The sequence below is a fragment of the Bos indicus genome, chromosome 2 (genome assembly GCF_029378745.1).
Source record: "Bos indicus isolate NIAB-ARS_2022 breed Sahiwal x Tharparkar chromosome 2, NIAB-ARS_B.indTharparkar_mat_pri_1.0, whole genome shotgun sequence".
Lineage (NCBI taxonomy): Eukaryota > Metazoa > Chordata > Mammalia > Artiodactyla > Bovidae > Bos > Bos indicus.
The window spans coordinates 65390892-65409012 of NC_091761.1; the positions used below are offsets into that span (position 1 = coordinate 65390892).

General features: G+C 42.2%; 1 long non-coding RNA gene across 3 annotated transcripts in view; it reads right to left on the reverse strand.

Moving 5' to 3' along the window:
* Nucleotides 1–1006: 1006 nt before the first annotated feature.
* LOC109568443 (uncharacterized) overlaps nucleotides 1007–18121 on the reverse strand; it is a 98942-nt gene continuing 81827 nt past the window's right edge. For all 3 annotated transcript variants that reach the window (XR_002182249.2, XR_011560960.1, XR_011560963.1), the window contains one exon: nucleotides 1007–2585. This is a non-coding gene — a long non-coding RNA (uncharacterized lncRNA). The remainder of the gene's footprint in view (nucleotides 2586–18121) is intronic.

Below are 18121 nucleotides of genomic sequence, written 5' to 3' on the forward strand. Positions count from 1 at the left end.
AACTTGCATAATTCTAGACAGATTATCCCACCCAAAGAACAATATAATGTAAGAAATAGTATTCTCATGATAATAATAATAAATAATCCTACAACATTACAGAGCACTTCTTAGAGTAAATTTTTAGTGTGTTTTTTTTCAAAACTAAACTTTTTCTTTGGAAATAATTTTAGATTTATAGAAAAGTTTTGCAAAGATAGTATTGACTTTCCTTATACCCCTTACTCAGTTTTCCCTATCATTAACACCTAACGTTACTATAGTACATTTGTCAAAACTAAGAAACTAACATGGGCAATATTCACTGAATTTAAGATTTTACTCAGATTTCATTAATTTTCCCATTATGCTCCTATTTCAGAGAAGGCAATGGCACCCCACTCCAGTACTCTTGCCTGGAAAATCCCATGGCTGGAGGAGCCTGGTGGGCTGCAGTCCATGGGGTCGCTAAGAGTCAGACACGACTGAGCAACTTCACTTTCACTTTTCACTTTCATGCACTGGAGAAGGAAATGGCAACCCGCTCCAGTGTTCTTGCCTGGAGAATCCCAGGGACGGGGGAGCCTGGTGGGCTGCTGTTTATGGGGTCACACAGAGTTGGACACGACTAAAGTGACTTAGCATAGCATAGCATAGCACAGCATGCTCCTATTTTTGTTCCAGAATCCAATACAATTTTAAATACTTTTTGTTTTTAAAGATTCATATTATTCAAAATTTGTGTAAACTGATAACATTTTAAAATCACACCTTCAAATTTGTGAAATTAAAATTGGCAAGCTGTTTATGCAAAGGTTTTCCACAGTATTTAATACAAGGATGGCTGAAGAATTAACCTACCGCAGTGGCCTAAGCCAGTGTTGTTTAAATTGGAATGAGGAGTGGAATGGAGAGAGTGTATTTTGTACTGGGTTTCAGCTGAAGATTTCATTTGAATAAAATCACTAATAAGAAATCCAGGGGAAATATTAGAATACAGTGAGAAATACTAAAAAAACAAATAAGCCAAAATTGAAAATGATCATGTTATAAGAAACTTGCAGAAAACTGCCATAGGCATCATTTTTTCATACAAATAGTTTATGCTTTTTACTGCAAAGAACATACAAGCAAATTAGGTAGCCACATACATTGCAAAATATTGTCCATTTGTTGTTACTATACACAAAATTGTTAACCAACTATATTGTTTTTGTTTACTCGCTAAGTCATGTCTGATTATTTTGTGATCCCATGGGCTACAGCCTGCCAGGCTCCTCTGTCCTTGGTATTTCCCAGGCAACAATACTACAGCGGGTTGCCATTTCCTTCTCCAGGCGATATTCCTGACCCAGGTATCAAACCTGTGTCTTCCACACTGCAGGCAGATAACTTACCATTGAGCCACCTGAGAAGCCCTATTAAAATATAAAGAGCCCTTACAAATCAAGAGAAAAATGAACAGAGAGCACAGCCAATTTATGGCCAATAAGCATCTGAAAAACTATTCAAATTCATTTTCAAAGAATACAAGCTAAACTGCAAAGTACATTTTTTAACTTATCAACCTGGTGAATGATAATGCAAAGTGCAGGCTGATGTGCAAAGAACAAGGCACTCTTGTACATTGCTAGTAAAGTGAAAGTTGCTTAGACATGTCTGACTCTGTGAGACCCCACGGACTGTAAAGTCCATGGAATTCTCCAGGCCAAAATACTGGAGTGGGTAGCCTTTCCCTTCTTCAGGGGATCTTCCCAGGTCTCCCACATTGCAGATAGATTCTTTACCAGCTGAGCCACGTTGCTAACATAGGAGTAAAATGTGAAAATTGTTTTACAATGGCTTGGCAATACATGTTTCCAGTTACCTATTGCTGACTAATTAAAATATTCCAAAATGTAGTCGCTTAAATCTACAACAATGTATTGTGTCTCACATTTCTGTGAGTTGGCTGCGTGGTCTTTCATGTCATGGAATGTTGGCTGAGGCCAAGCATGCAGCTGCACTCAGCTGGGAGCCCAGCTAGGGATGGATCGCCTAAGGCTTCTTTTCTTTTCCACATGGCCTTTCTTTCCATTTGGCCTCTCATCATTCAAAAGCCTAGCCCAAGGATCCTTCATGTCAACTGGATTCCAAGAAAGCAAAAATGGAAGCTGACAGATCTCTTAAGGAGTAAGTCTGGAAGCGATGGTATGCTGGAGCCCATTGGTCATATATGCTATCTCTTTCCAACTACATGCTCTGTGATATCACATTGGTAGCTCGAAATCAGTCATGCTGGCAGCACTTACACCATGTGCTCAGTTATTCAGTCATGTCCAACTCTTTGCAACCCTTTGGACCATAGCCCACTAGGCTCCTTTGTCCACAGGATTTTTCAGGCAAGCACACTGGAGTGTGTTGCCATTTCCTCTACAGGGGGTCTTCCTGACCTAGGGATCAAACCTACATTTCCTGTGTCTTCTGCATTTCAGGTGGATTCTTAGAAATTGGCAAATGCTCTAAATCATGACTTTTAATTATGTTTCAAAAAGCTGAAAGTCACACAGCTTCACATCCATCACATTCTGTTTCTTCAAGCAAGTCACAAATCCAGCCGAGAGTTCCTGTGGGAGAAGAAACAAATTTTACCTTCTTGATCTGAGGAGTGACAAAGAATTTGTGACCATATTTAATCCAACAGAGCCTTCCCTCTGGCCACAAATTATTTATATTCTTTCTCATGCAAAACAAAACAAAACAGACCATCTCCCAAGACACCTCAAAGTCTCATTCCAAGAGAGCATCAGCCTCAAAGTTCAATATTTCTAACTCACAAAAAACCTACTATATAGCCCAGGGAATTCTGCTCAATATTCTGTAACAACCTAAATGGGAAAAAAGAATTTGAAAAAGAATAGATAGGTGTATATGTATATCTGAATCATTTTGCTGTACATCTAAAGTTAACACAACATTATTAACCAACTATTGTTGTTGTTTAGTCGCTAAGTTGTATCTGACTCTTTGTGACCCCATGGACTGTAGACTGCCAGGCCCCTCTGCCCATGGGATTTCCCAGGCAAGAATACTGGAGTGGGTTTCTATTTCCTTCTCCAGGGGATCTTCCCTACCCAAGGATCAAACCTGTGTCTCCCGCTTGGCAGGCAGATTCTTTACCACTGAACCACCTGTGAAGCCCCTTAATCAACTATACTCCAGTATAAAATTAAAAAAATTTTTTAAATGTTTTAAATAATAAAAGAAATACCCACTTTGGAATTAAATTTTTAAAAAGCTCAATATTTCATGACCTGAATCATGCTAAGATGTGACTGCAGCTCCTCTGGGTCTAGAAAGCTGTGAACTGTGAACTTTCCCAACTTGCCTCCACCCTTCCACCCCTACCAGGCATTCAATGGTGAGAAGTGGACAGGAAAGTCACCATGGATGCTCCTATTCAACAACACAGAGAACAGGTTTATAACAATTCTGAAATCTACCTGGATATTAGATGAGAAATCCTCTATACCCCACCCCCCAGCTCTGGGCCTGGGAGCTCCGCTAGGGCTGAAACATGTCAAGTGACTGCTCATCCCCCTGGCTTCCCTAGCTGACCTCTATTCATTCAGGAGTCTAGGGCAAAGTTCTTTACAGAATGCTAGCTGGTTTCTCGGAGAAGGCGGTAGCACCCCACTCCAGTACTCTTGCCTGGAAAATCCCATGGATGGAGGAGCCTGGTAGGCTGCAGTCCATGGGGTTGCTAAGAGTCGGACAGGACTGAGTGACTTCACTTTCACTTTTCACTTTCATGCATTGGAGAAGGAAATGGCAACCCACTCCAGTGTTCTTGCCTGGAGAATCCCAGGGACGGGGGAGCCTGGTGGGCTGCTGTCTGTAGGGTCGCACAGAGTCGGACACGACTGAAGTGACTTAGTAGTAGTAGTAGTAGCTGGTTTCTAGATAGCAACAGGAGAAACTGCTATGTCTCTCAAAGGCTAGGTCTGCTGATTCGCACTGTTGTATAGCAAAAACCAACACAACACTGTAAGGCAATTTCTTCCAATTAAAAAATAATTTAAAAAATAAGGCTAGGCCTGGAATAGCAATAGTGTCTTCATACTAGTGTTTCTATATTTAGCAAATAAAAATACTGAATGCCTCATAAAAAGATGCTCAACATCGCTGATTCTTAAATGCAAATCACAATGGGATATACTTTACACCTGTCAGAATGGTTATTATCAAAAAGTCTACAAATACCATATTAGTAAGGAAATGGGAAAACAGGAACCTTTGTAAACTATTGGTGGGGAAGTAAATTGGTGCAGCTACTGTGGAAAACAGTATGGAGCATACTCAAAAACCCAAAAATAGGACTACCATATGACCCAGCAATTCTACTCTTGAGTATGCTGCTGCTGCTAAGTCGCTTCAGTCGTGTCCGACTCTGTGCGACCCCATAGACGGCAGCCCACCAGGCTCCCCTGTCCCTGGGATTCTCCAGGCAAGAACACTGGAGTGGGTTGCCACTTCCTTCTCCAGTTCATAAAAGTGAAAAGTGAAAGTGAAGTCACTCAGTCATGTCCAACTCTTAGCGACCCTACGAATTGCAGCCCACCAGGTTCCTCCATCCATGGGATTTTCCAGGCAAGAGTACTGGAGTGGGGTGCCATTGCCTTCACCACTCTTGAGTATATATCTCTAAAAAATGAAAATACTAATTCAAAAATATACGTGCACCCCAATGTTCATTGAGCACTATTTATAGCAGCCAGGACATGGATGCAACCCAGGTGTCCATCAACAGACAAATGGATTAAGAAGACTGTCATAAGAAGAATGAAATTCTGCCATTTGTAGCAATGTGGATGGACCTAGAGAATATATTATGTTAGTGACATAAATCAGACAGGGAAAGATAAATACTATAGGATACCACTTACATGTGGAATCTAAAAAATTATACAAATTATTGTATGTGCAAAACAGAAACACAAACAGATATAGAAAACAAACTTGTGGTTACCAAAGCGGGGAGGTAGAGGGGGAAAGACAAATTAGGAATATGGGATTAACATATACAAACTACTGTGTATAAAATAGATAAGCAACAAGAATATATTGTATAGCACAGGGAATTATAGCCATTATCTTGTAATAACTTACAATTGAGCATAATATGCAAAAATATTGAGTCATTATGCTGTACACATGAATATAATATCTTATAAATCAGTTCAGTTCAGTCGCTCAGTCATGTCCGACTCTTTGCGATCCCATGAATTGCAGCACGCCAGGCCTCCCTGTCCATCATCAACTCCCAGAGTTCACTCAGACTCACGTCCATCATGTCAGTGATGCCATCCAGCCATCTCATCCTCTGTTGTCCCCTTCTCCTCTTGCCCCCAATCCCTCCCAGCATCAGAGTCTTTTCCAATAAGTCAACTAAATCAGCTACACATCAATAAAATGGTACAGAATACCCAGTTAAATTTGAATGTCAGATAAATCACAAATAATATTTTAGTATAAGTATGTCCCACTTTACTGTTTGTTTGATATTCTAATTTTACTGAGCATCTTGTATTTTACCTGGCAATCCTATTTTCACCACATTCTGAACGTCAAAGTAAGTCACTCAAGGATAAGGAAAGGAGACATCACTTATTTTTGTTTGTGTCATGTCTTAGTTGCATCATGTGGGATCTTTCGTTGCAGCTTGGGCTCTCTCGTTGAGGCACATGGGCTCCAGAGCAAGCAGGCTTCAGTAGTTGCAGCACATGAGCTTGACTGCTTTGAGGCTTATGGGATCTTAGTTCCCTGACCAGGGATTGAACCCACATCCCCTGCATTGAAAGGCAGTTTCTTAACCACTGGATGATGAGGGAAGTCCTGAGACATCACTTTTTAAAAATTTAATTTGTTATTTATTATTGAAGTATAGTTGATCTACAATGTTGTATTAATTTTTGCTGTACAGCAAAGTGATTCAGTTACACACATACATACATTCTTTTTTATATTCTTTTCCATAATGGCTTATTACATGGCATTGAATACAGATCCTCATGCTATCCTATAGGACCTTTTTGATTATCCATTCTGTATATAACAGCTTGCATCTTCTAACCCCAGCCTCCCACCCCATTCCCTCCTCATCCTTCCTCCCCCTTGGCAACGATAAGTGTGTTCTCTAGAGACACCACTTATTGACGGATGAGTGGCATGCTTGTATAGGGAGAGGAGAAGTTAATGATGGCTATTTTTCAGACTGTCACCCTTAGCAAAAAACCTTGAAATTGTGCATCTCATTATAAAACCAATGATTCTATTTCTAGGGATTTTTAAAAGCACATGATTAAAGACGTGTCAAAGATTTAGCTACATGAAAGTTCATTGTAGAACTGTTTGTAGTGGTGAAAAATAGGAATAACCTAGATGTACAAAGATAAGAAATAAGTATATTTATAGTGGCCCTAATATGCTCAAGCACTGAGTTGAGCCCTGAAGAGATAGTGGACAACATGGAAAACCTGTGGTCTCAGAAATTTTAAAGGCTAAAAGCACAAGGTTGACATTAAACAGATAATCATATATTTGACTAATTGACTGTAAGTGTGCTAATTACCACAAAGGCAAATTACTGGGTGCTATGGAATCACCAAGGTATCTAAATTATTGGGGACTGGTTTAGGAGAAGGAGCAGGAAATAAAGAGAAAAGATGAGGGAAGAGAGCACTAAGCAGAGTGAAGAGAAAAAGGATTCTAAATATATGTTTATTTACATGTAAAGATCATCATAATAAACGGATATGAGATGCTCACGAGACATCAAAGTGGAGATGCTGAATTGCATTTAGATACACAAGTTGGGATCCTGGGGAAGGTTAGATGTGGATATACACACTCTGAAGTTACCAGTCTATAATAGTCACTAGGCAGTGACATAGGAAAATCAGGGGCATAGGGTGTCACAAAGTGGCTTCCCACATGGTGCTAGTGGTAAAGAACCTGCCTGTCAATGCAGGAGTCATAAGAGACGTGGGTTTGATCTCTAGGCGGGGAAGATCCCCTGGAGGAGGCCATGGCAACCCATTTCTTGCTTAGAGAACCCCATGGACAGAGGAGCCTGGAGGGCTACCGTCCATAGAGTGGCAAAGAGTTGAACATGACTGAAGAAACATATCATGACTTAGCACATACACATGCATGCAGGGTATCACAGAAGCCAAGAAAAATTTCGAGGAAATCATGGTCACTTGGGAGAAAAGCCACTGAGTGGTTACATAGATGAAGGCAAAATGTGACCACTGAGTCTGGTAACATGGAGGTCACTGATGAATCTTTTAGAAGTTTCAGGTGTAGTGGGGAGAACAAAGGCCTATATGAAATGGACTGAAAATAGGTGATGCGGTGGGGAAAGGCATTCATTTGAGAAGTTTTTCTGTGAGAGAGCAGGAAAATGGGGTAGCAACTAGACAGGAATGGGAGGTCAAGAGCAGGTTTGTTGGCTGAAGGACACAACCCCCTAAAAAGAGGGAAACTGATAATTCAGGAGAGAGACGTCTATTTGTGGGAGTAAAGTCTTTGAGAAAGTGAAAGAGGATGAGGTACAGAGCACAAGAAAAGGGTTGGCTTTATTTAGGAACAGGTATGCTTCCTCCTATGATAGCGGATGAAAGACTGTGGGTGCTGATTCAAGAGGCTGCAGAGACACAGTGAAAGGAAAATGAGACACAGTGAAAGGAAAATGAGAAAGTGTCCATTTACTTCTATTTCTCATGAAGCATGAATCAAATCCACCAGTAAGAAGGGAAAGAAGGAAGGGGGAGATTAGAATAGGTTCTCTGAATATACTATACATCTCATGTTGATCCTGCTAATTTGAAAATCAATGTACGTATAGACTCTCACTTACCCAATAAAATTTGCAGTTTCTCAAGATCTCAAACAAGAAAAAAGTGAAGAGGCTCAGTACCAAGAACAACAGTGTAAAAATCAAGATGGATTTATTGAGGAATTTTATTTAAAAACCTTAAAGGAGTTTTATAATCATATATTAAGATTCATTAGTGTCAATTCAGCAACAGGAAGATTCTGAAGTCATAGAAGGAAGTACACATGAAAGTATTGTTCAGTTCTGCATCTTAGCCAGAATTAACAGAGACCCAGTGATGGGCTTCCCAGGTGGTGCTAATGGTAAAGAACCTGCCTGCCAATGCAGGAGAGGTAAGAAATATGGGTTTGATCGCTGGGTCCCTGGAAGGAGAGCACGGCAACCCACTCCAGCATTCTTGCTGAGAATCACATGGACAGAGGAGCCTGGTGAGATACAGTCCATGGGGTCACACAGAGTTGGACATGACTAAAGCGATGCATGCACACATGATGATGTCTGTTTTAGTGACTTAGCCAATGAAATAAATTGCTTATTTCCATATTAGCAAAGAGACTGAATAAGTAATTAGATAACGCATTTCTTATGACCAAGGCAGACTAGACATGAATAGACTTGTGAGATAAAGTTAATGTGATAAAATGCAATACACTACTGTAAATGCAAAACCAGCTAACTTGACACTAAGAGTTGACACTCCTGGGAGTATTTTTTCAGACGCTATTAGAAAAAATGAAATCTGAGAAGAACTTTTGGGTCATCAATGCTCTATATATAGAATCTTCAAATAATCATAGATCTCAGCACTTTGTCAACAAGGGAGACATAGAATGGGGTTACATCATCTTTTCACTGGTTTTCTTTCTTGTTGAACACATTGAAAAATTTGTGATGGGACAGATCCCATCCTAAATCTTAAAAACAGATGTTACAATTTTCACATGAAATTAAAAATACACTATGATAATTTAGCATATAATAGTAACATTACCGGAGAAAGCAATGGCACCCTACTCCAGTACTTTTGCCTAGAAAGTCCCATGGACAGAGGAGTCTGATGGGCTGCGGTCCATGGGGTTGCTAGAGTCGGACATGACTGAAGCGACTTAGCAGCAGCAGCAGCAGCAGCAGTAACATTACATTGCAACACAAATTTTTAAAAGAGCAACCATTCATTGAGCACTTAGGTACCAAGCACTGTTCTTTGTACCTGGTATATGTATTATCTTACATAAACTTCAAAACTCCTAAGACACCTCTATGAGGTAGCTTCTATTACTACCTACATTTTGCAAAAGACAGAAAGTTGGTTCATCTAATCCAGTGTACTAAGATAGACTGTTACAAGTATTATATACCTCTTCCATATCAAGTATATTACTACATTCAGGGGATTTTGTACAGTAAAAAAGAAGGCCCAGTGCCGAAGAATTGATTCTTTCGAACTGTGGTGCTGGAGAAAACTCTTGAGAGTCCCTTGAATTGCAAGGAGATCAAACAAGTCAAACCTAAAGGAAATTAGGAGGAGGAGGTCACCATTAACCCCACCATAGAGCTGCCAGAACTTACACAGAACTGGGAAATAAACCTTTGGAGGGCACAAACAGAACCTTGTGCACCAGGACCCAGGAGAAAGGAGCAGTGACCCCAGAGGAGACTGACCCAGACTTGCCTGTGAGTGTCCAGGAGTCTCCACTTGAGGAGTGGGCTCAGTGGTGGTCTGCTGCAGGGTTGGGAGCCCTGAGTGAAGCAGTACATGCTACACTCAGGATCTTTTGAAGGAGGCCACCATTATCTTCATCACCTCCACCATAGTTTGGTGCCAGGTAAATAACAGTGAGGGAACATAGCTCCACCCATCAACAAAAAATTGGATTCAAAATTTACTGAGCATGATAGGACCATCAGAACAAGACCCAGTTTTCCCCTCTGTCAGACTCCCATCAGGAAGCTTCCATAAGCCTCTTATCCTTCTCCATTACAGAGCAGACAGACTGAAAACCACAGTCACAGGAAATTAACCAATCTAATCACATGGACCACAGCCTTGTCAAACTCAATGAAACTATGAGCCATGGAGTGTAAGGCCACCAAAGACAGATGTGTCATGGTGGAGAGTTCTGACTCTCCACCATGTGGTCCACTGGAGAAGGGAATGGCAAACCACTTCAGTATTCTTGCCTTGAGAACCCCATGAACAGTACGGAAAAGCAAAATGATAGGACACTGAAAGAGGAACTCCCCAGGTCGGTAGGTGCCCCATATGCTACTGGAGATCAGAAGAGAAATAACTCCAGAGAGAATGAAGAGATGGAGCCAAAGCAAAGACAACACCCAATTGTGGATGTGACTGGTGATGGAAGCAAGGTCCGATGCTGTAAAGAGCAATACTGCATAGGAATCTGGAATGTTAGGTTCACGAATCAAGGCAAATTGGAAGTGGTCAAACAAGAGATGGCCAGAATGGATGTTGACATTTTAGGAATCAGCGAACTAAAATGGACTGGAGTGGGTAAATTTAACTCAGATGACCATTATATCTACTACTGTGGGCAGGAATCCCTTAGAGATTCTTGGAATGGAATGGAATAGCCATCATAGGCAACCAAAGAGTCCAAAATGCGGTATTTGGATGCCATCTCAAAAATGACAGAATGATCTCTGTTCGTTTCCAAGGCAAACCATTCAATATCACAGTAATCCAAGTCTATGCCCTGACCAATAATGCTGAAGAAGCTGAAGTTGAATGGTTCTACGAAGACCTACAAGACCTTCTAGAACTAACACCCCAAAAAGATGTTCTTTTCATTGTAGAGGACTGGAATGCAAAAGTAGGAAGTCAAGAAACACCTGGAGTAACAGGCAAATTTAGCCTTGGAGTACAGAATGAAGCAGGGCAAAGGCTAACAGAGTTTTGCCATGAGAACGCAACAGTCATGGCAAACACCCTCTTCCAACAACACACAAGAAGATTCTACACATGGACATCACCAGATGGTCAATACTGAAATCAGATTGATTATATTCTTTGCAGCCGAAGATGAAGAAACTCTATTCTGTCAGCAAAAACAAGACCAGGAGCGGACTGTGGCTCAGATCATGAATTCCTTATTGCCAAATTCAGACTTAAGTGGAAGAAAGTAGGGAAAACCACTAGACCATTCAGGTATGAACTAAATCAAATCCCTTACAATTACACAGTGGAAGTGAGAAATAGATTTAAAGGACTAGGGGCGGTCCTAAGATGACCCCTAAGACGGCCCCTAAGATAGGATGGGGAGACCATTTTCTCCCCCACAAATTCATCGAAAGAACATTTGAACGCTGAGCAAATTTCACAAAATAACTTCTGAATGCTGGCAGAGGACACCAGGCACCCAGAAAGGCAGCCCATTGTCTTCAAAAGGAGGTAGGACAAAATACAAAAGGTAAAAAGAGAGACAAAAGAGTTAGGAATGGAGACCCATCCCATGAGGGAGTTGTAAAAGAGAAGTTTCCAAACACGAGGAAACCCTCTCACTGGTGGATCTGTGGGGAGTGTTGGAATCTCAGAGTGGAACCTCAGTGTTGGAACCTCAACATAACCGGGAGGATAAATAAATAAACAAAACCCACATGCCTAACGGCAACTCCCAGCGGAGAAGTAGCCCAGATGCTCGGGTCTGCCACCAGCAAGCGGGGGCTAAACAGGGAGGCAGGAGCTGCATTGCTTAGGGTAAGGACCGGGCCTGAATGCCGTGAGGGCAATCTGAGGGAGCTAACGTGGGATAGCAACCCAAACTGTGGGATAACCAGAGAGAGAGAGAGAGAAAAGAGAGAGAGAACTTTCCCTCGAAAAGCCCTAACCTAAGGCACTGCCAGGCCTGCTCACAGAACAAAGGACTGAGCGAATACCAAAGGAGAGATAACCCGTTGCGGACTGGCCATCCCCCGCCGGAGGCAGGGAGGCAGCCAGAGCCAGAAAGGGGCAATCTCGGTCCCAGAGAGGGCATCCTCTACCAAACTGCGAGCAGGCTCCTAGTTGCTAACCAAGTCTTACTGGGTCCTGGACAGTTGACACCCGCTGGGAGGGTCGTAGCCAGAGATCAGCTCCCCAGAGAGACACACTGCACACCTGAGATGGCACTCCCGCTGTGCACCCAGGAAAGTAAGTGGCTGGGATGGGGGAGGTGATAAGACGCACCGCACCTGGGGACTGTGTGCTTGCTAAGCACCTGGTCACCTGAGCTGCTCGGACCTGGAAAGGGCACAAAACGCAGGACCCACGGAGTCTGTGCCTTTGTGGAGTACCCAAGAACCTCAACCTGAGCAGATTAGACCCGGGAAGTGCACGCAACCCAGGGCCTGCTTTAGACAGTTCCCCTGCAGAGCAACCTGGAGCCTGAGCAGTGTACAGCAGGGGCAAACCCAGTGTGGCCAAGACACTGCAAGCACTCCCCACACACGCCAGTGATATTTGTTTGCAGTTTTCCTTCCTCCCCACAGCACAACTGAACAAGTGAGCCTAAATAAGTGACCACTTTCAACCCTTTGTGTCAGGGCAGAAATTAGACACTGAAGAGACTTGCAAACAGAAGAAGCCAAAATAAACAGAGGGAACCGCTTTGGAAATGACAGGTGCAACAGATTAAAACCCAGTAGTTAGCATCAACTACATTGGAAGGGGCCTATACATCTTCAGAAGTATAAGCTGGAACAAGGAACTATCTGAAACTGAACTGACCCCACACTGCGTGCAACAGCTCCAGAGAAATTCCTAGATATATTTTTACTATTACCATTTTTTTAATTAAAATTTTTTTTTATTTTTAAGTCCGCTATTACTTCTTAATTTTCATTTTTATAACCTACTATGAAGAATGCTCAAACTACCGCACAATTGCACTCATCTCACACGCTAGTAAAGTAATACTCAAAATTGTCCAAGCCAGGCTTCAGTAATACAATGAACTGTGAACTTCCAGATGTTCAAGCTGGTTTTAGAAAAGGCGGAGGAACCAGAGATCAAATTGCCAACATCCACTGGATCATCAAAAAAGCAAGAGAGTTCCAGAAAAACATCTATTTCTGCTTTATTGACTATGCCAAAGCCTTTGACTGTGTGGATCACAATAAACTGGAAAATTCTGAAGGAGATGGGAATACCAGACCACCTGACCTGCCTCTTGAGAAACCTATATGCAGGTCAGGAAGCAACAGTTAGGACTGGACATGGAACAACAGACTGGTTCCAAATAGGAAAAGGAGTACGTCAAGGCTGTATATTGTCACCCTGCTTATTTAACTTCTATGCAGAGTACATCATGAGAAGCGCTGGACTGGAAGAAACACAAGCTGGAATCAAGATTGCCGGGAGAAATATCAATAACCTCAGACATGCAGATGACACCACCGTTATGGCAGAAAGTGAAGAGGAACTCAAAAGCCTCTTGATGAACGTGAAAGTGGAGAGTGAAAAAGTTGGCTTAAAGCTCAACATTCAGAAGACGAAGATCATGGCATCTGGTCCCATCACTTCATGGGAAATGGATGGGGAAACAGTGGAAACAGTGGCAGACTTTATTTTTTGGGGCTCCAAAATCACTGCAGATGGTGAGTGCAGCCATGAAATTAAAAGACGCTTACTCCTTGAAAGAAAAGTTATGACCAACCTAGACAGCATATTGAAAAGCAGAGACATAACTTTGCCAACAAAGGTCTGTCTAGTCAAGGCTATGGGTTTTCCAGTAGTCATGTATGGATGTGAGAGTTGGACTGTGAAGAAAGCTGAGCGCTGAAGAATTGATGCTTTTGAACTGTGGTGTTGGAGAAGACTCTTGAGAGTCCCTTGAACTCCAAGGAGATCAAATAAGTCCATTCTGAAGGAGATCAGCCCTGGGATTTCTTTGGAAGGAATGATGCTAAAGCTGAAACTCCAGTACTTTGGCCACCTCATGCGAAGAGTTGACTCATTGGAAAAGACTCTGATGCTGGGAGAGATTGGGGGCAGGAGGAGAAGGGGACGACAGAGGATGAGATGGCTGGATGGCATCACTGAGTCAATGGATGTGAGTCTGAGTGAACTCCGGGAGTTGGTGATGGACAGGGAGGCCTGGTGTGCTGTGATTCATGGGGTCACAAAGAGTCGGACACGACTGAACGACTGAACTGAACTGATATATAAAATAAATAACTAATAAGAACTTACTGTATAGCACAGGAAACTCTACTCAACACTCTAATGACCTATGTGGGAACAGTATCTAAAAAAGAGTGGACTGGCACTTTCCTGGTGGTCCAGTGATTAAGAATCCGTCTTCCAATGCAGGGGATGTGGGTTTGATCCCTGGTCAGGGAACTAAGAGCCCACATGCCTCGGCGCAACTAAGCTCTGCACCTCAACTACTGAGCCCGGGGAATTTAGAGCCCTCCAATCCCAGGGACGGGGGAGCCCGGTGGGCTGCCGTCTATGGGGTCGCACAGAGTCAGACACGACTGAAGTGACTTAGCGGTAGCAGCAGTGCCACACGTAGAGAAGCCGGCACGCTGCAAGGAAAAATCCTACATGTCACAACTGACAATTTACCCAGACAAATAAATAAACATATATACTTTTTAAAATAAATAAAAATTAAAAAGATTGCATATATATAACTGATTCACTTTGCTGTATAGCAGTAACTCACACAACATTGTAAATCAACTCTACTCTCATAAAAATTATTTTAAGTGATTTCCCTGGTGGTCCAGTGGTTAAGAACTTGCCTGCCAATGCAGGGGACACGGGTTTGACTACTGGTCTGGGAAGATCCCATATGCCATGGGACAACTAAGCCTGTGCACAGTGCAGCAAAAAAATAAGTAAATAAAATTTTAAAATTAATTAAAAAAATAAACAAAATTGCTGTCACACACTTACCTGCAGATTCTCATTGACTCCCTCTCTACCTCCCTGCTTTATTAAAAAAAACTTTTTTTTTTAGTGAAACAAGTATTTATTAGAAGGAAAAAAGAGTATAGTACCTGTGGACACATGGGCAGGCTCAGAGACAGAGAGTCCTGAGTCATCCTCCCTGCTTTATTATTTAATTTTTTTTGTCAGCACTTATCACTATCTAATACAGCATATATTTTACTTGCTTATTCTATTTATTGTCTACAATGTTAGTAAAGGGTCCCTCTCCTGATTTAAAACCTGTGTGTGACATTTCAGGCCTGACCAAAGGCAATTCAAAGGCTTTAAGCTGGAAGGTCTGGGGTTGGGAGGAGGGAGCTTCCCCCTCCCCACACAGCCTCAAGGACTCAGAACCCCTGGGGGAAGTCATGCTCTTTCACTCCTAACCCTGGAGGCTTCATTCCTAGGTTTCTTTATCTAAGGCCTTGGGCAGAGATCTGCAGGCACCTCCAATGTGACCTCCTTATGGGTTTAGTGGGAAAGCCTCGACAATTTTTTCTTTCCTCTGACTCAGTACCACCTACTTATCCAGCCTTAGCATGCCCCACCTCACTTTGCCATCCTCCCCTCTTCTGCATAAAACTGCAGGAGACTCCCAGGTCTGTACTGATCCACCTGACCCTCACTGGAATGCCATTTTGTGGGGGAAATAAAACTGGAGGGAGCCTGCACTTTTCCCAGTTTTAGACTTTCTTATAGCATCACAAGAAGTGATTAAAGGCTTCACTCTGATTTTTGGCTTGTTTTAAAAAGCTATTACAACAGTTTTTTCCTTTCTTAGCTCAGCTAAATTCCTGACAGCTTTACAAGGGCAAAGCTTTGACTTTAGTCTTTTTAGAGCAGTTTTATGTTCATAGCAAAACTGAACCCCCACATGAGTGTAGCCTCCCCCACCATCAGCAACCCATCAGTGGTACATATCACCCAGAGTCCATAGCTTAACTTCAGGTTCAATCTTGGTGTACATTCTACATGTCTGAGCAAACTGATGACAGGTATCTACCACTATGGTATCAAAGCCGGTAGTTTCACTGCCCTGAAGTCCACTGCTCTATTTGTTCCTTCTACTCCTGGCAATAAATACTCATTCTACTTTCATCATAGCTTTGCCTTTTCCAGAATGACATATTGTTGGAATCATATAGTATGTAACCTTTTCGGATTGGCTTCTTTCCTTTCACTTAGTAAGTTTACAGTTCCTCTATGCCTTTTCATGGCTTGATTGTCCATTTCTTTTCAGCACTGAATTATACACTATGGTCTGGGTGCATCACAGTTACTTATTTATTCACCTACAATGAAGGGTCATCTTGGTTGTTCCAAGTTTTCACAATTACAAATAAAGCAGCTATAAATATCTGAGGGCTATAATATCCCTCCCTCTAAAAGCATTTTCTTTCTATTCTACCCTTTTTCTGAGTTACAGTGGAATAGTAAAGATTACCTGACAAGACCTTTATTGGTCTGCAATCTGGGTGAGTGACAGAATCAACAATGGACACAATTCCCTACATTCTGTTTCCTTTGAAATGAGCCCTGATACTTTTTATGCCAGGCTTCCCTGGTGGCTCAGTGATAAAAAATCCACCCGCCAATGTAGATGTGAGTTTGATCCCTGGGTCAGGAAGATCACCTGGAGAAAGAAATAGCAACCCACTCCAGTATTCTTGCCTGGGAAATCCCAGGGACAGAGGAGTCTGGCAAGCTACAGTCCATAGGGTCACAAAAGAGTCAGACATAGTAACTAAAAAAGAACCACTTCTATGCCACCTCAAGGCACCCTAAAGTTTTCTGCAATAGGGTTCACCCACCACTCAACATTCTAGGACTTTTTAACTTTCTTACTACACATCCAAACTTTTAAAATACTCTGTAATATTTTCCAACTGAACTGAACAATGAAATCTGAGGGACAAGACGGTCTTAAAATATTGCCAAGGGAAAAGAAGGAGCTGAGGGACAAGAGCTGAGTGACAAGAAGATCTTAAAATATTGCTGAGGGACAAGAGCTGAGGGACAGGAAGGTCTTAAAACAGTGCCTCACCCAGATGACAAAGTTGTCCCTATTCCTGCCAGTATCAAATGCAACCAAGTAACATTGCAATGATGGATAATAAGTCTCTCCTGCTTTCTAATGTCCATCCATAGCTGAAGTCACCAATAGGTTCTTGCTGACTTGCCACTGGAAGAAAAATTGCATGCTTGAACTGACTGATGAGTGAGGTATTAAGGATCAGCTTGACTGGCATCCTACCAGTTCTCCCAGAACTCTAAATTTAATCTGTCACAAAAGTTGAGTGAGTTGCTGGGTGAAGGAGTCTGCACACTTATTACCTCACCGTAGAGCACCTGGGCTCTACAGGTCATCAGATCCATGACAACTATGCTGTTGTCAGAACACTGATTTTTCTCAGAAGTGACAGAAAAGGTCATGGTAGGAGACCTAAAAGCCTATCTACCCTGCAGCTGAAAACTTAGTTCACTTTATGTGAATTATTTTTGTTTGTTTGTTTGTTTTTATTTGACTTCAGTTCAGTCAGTTCAGTTTAGTTGCTCAGTCGTGTCCGACTCTTTGCGACCCCATGAATCACAGCACACCAGGCCTCTCTGTCCATCACCAACTCTTGGAGTTTACCCAAACTCATGTCCATCGAGTCAGTGATGCCATCCAACCATCTCATCCTCTGTCGTCCCCTTCTCCTCCTGCCCCGAATCCCTCCCAGCATCAGGGTCTTTTCCAATGAGTCAGCTCTTCGCATGAGGTGGCCAAAGCATTGGAGTTTCAGCTTCAGCATCAGTCCTTCCAGTGAACATCAAGGACTGATCTCCTTTAGGATGGACTGGTTGGATCTCCTTGCAGTCCAAGGGACTCTCAAGAGTCTTCTCCAACACCACAGTTCAAAAGCATCAATTCTTCGGTGCTCAGCTTTCTTTATAGTCCAACTCTCACATCCATACATGACCACTGGAAAAACCATAGCCTTGACTAGATGGACTTTTTTTGGCAAAGTAATGTCTCTGCTTTTTAATATGCTGTCTAGGTTGGTCATAACTTTCCTTCCAAGGAGTAAGCCTCTTTTAATTTCATGGCTGCAATCACAATCTGCATGAACCAGATGCAGATGAACCAGATGCATGAACCAATCACTTCCCATGAACCAGATGCCATGATCTTAGTTTTCTGAATGTTGAGCTTTAAGCCAATTTTTTCACTCTCCTCTTTCACTTTCATCAAGAGGCTTTTGAGTTCCTCTTTACTTTCTGCCATAGGGTGGTGTCATCTGCATATTTGATGTTATTGATATTTCTCCTGGCAATCTTGATTCCAG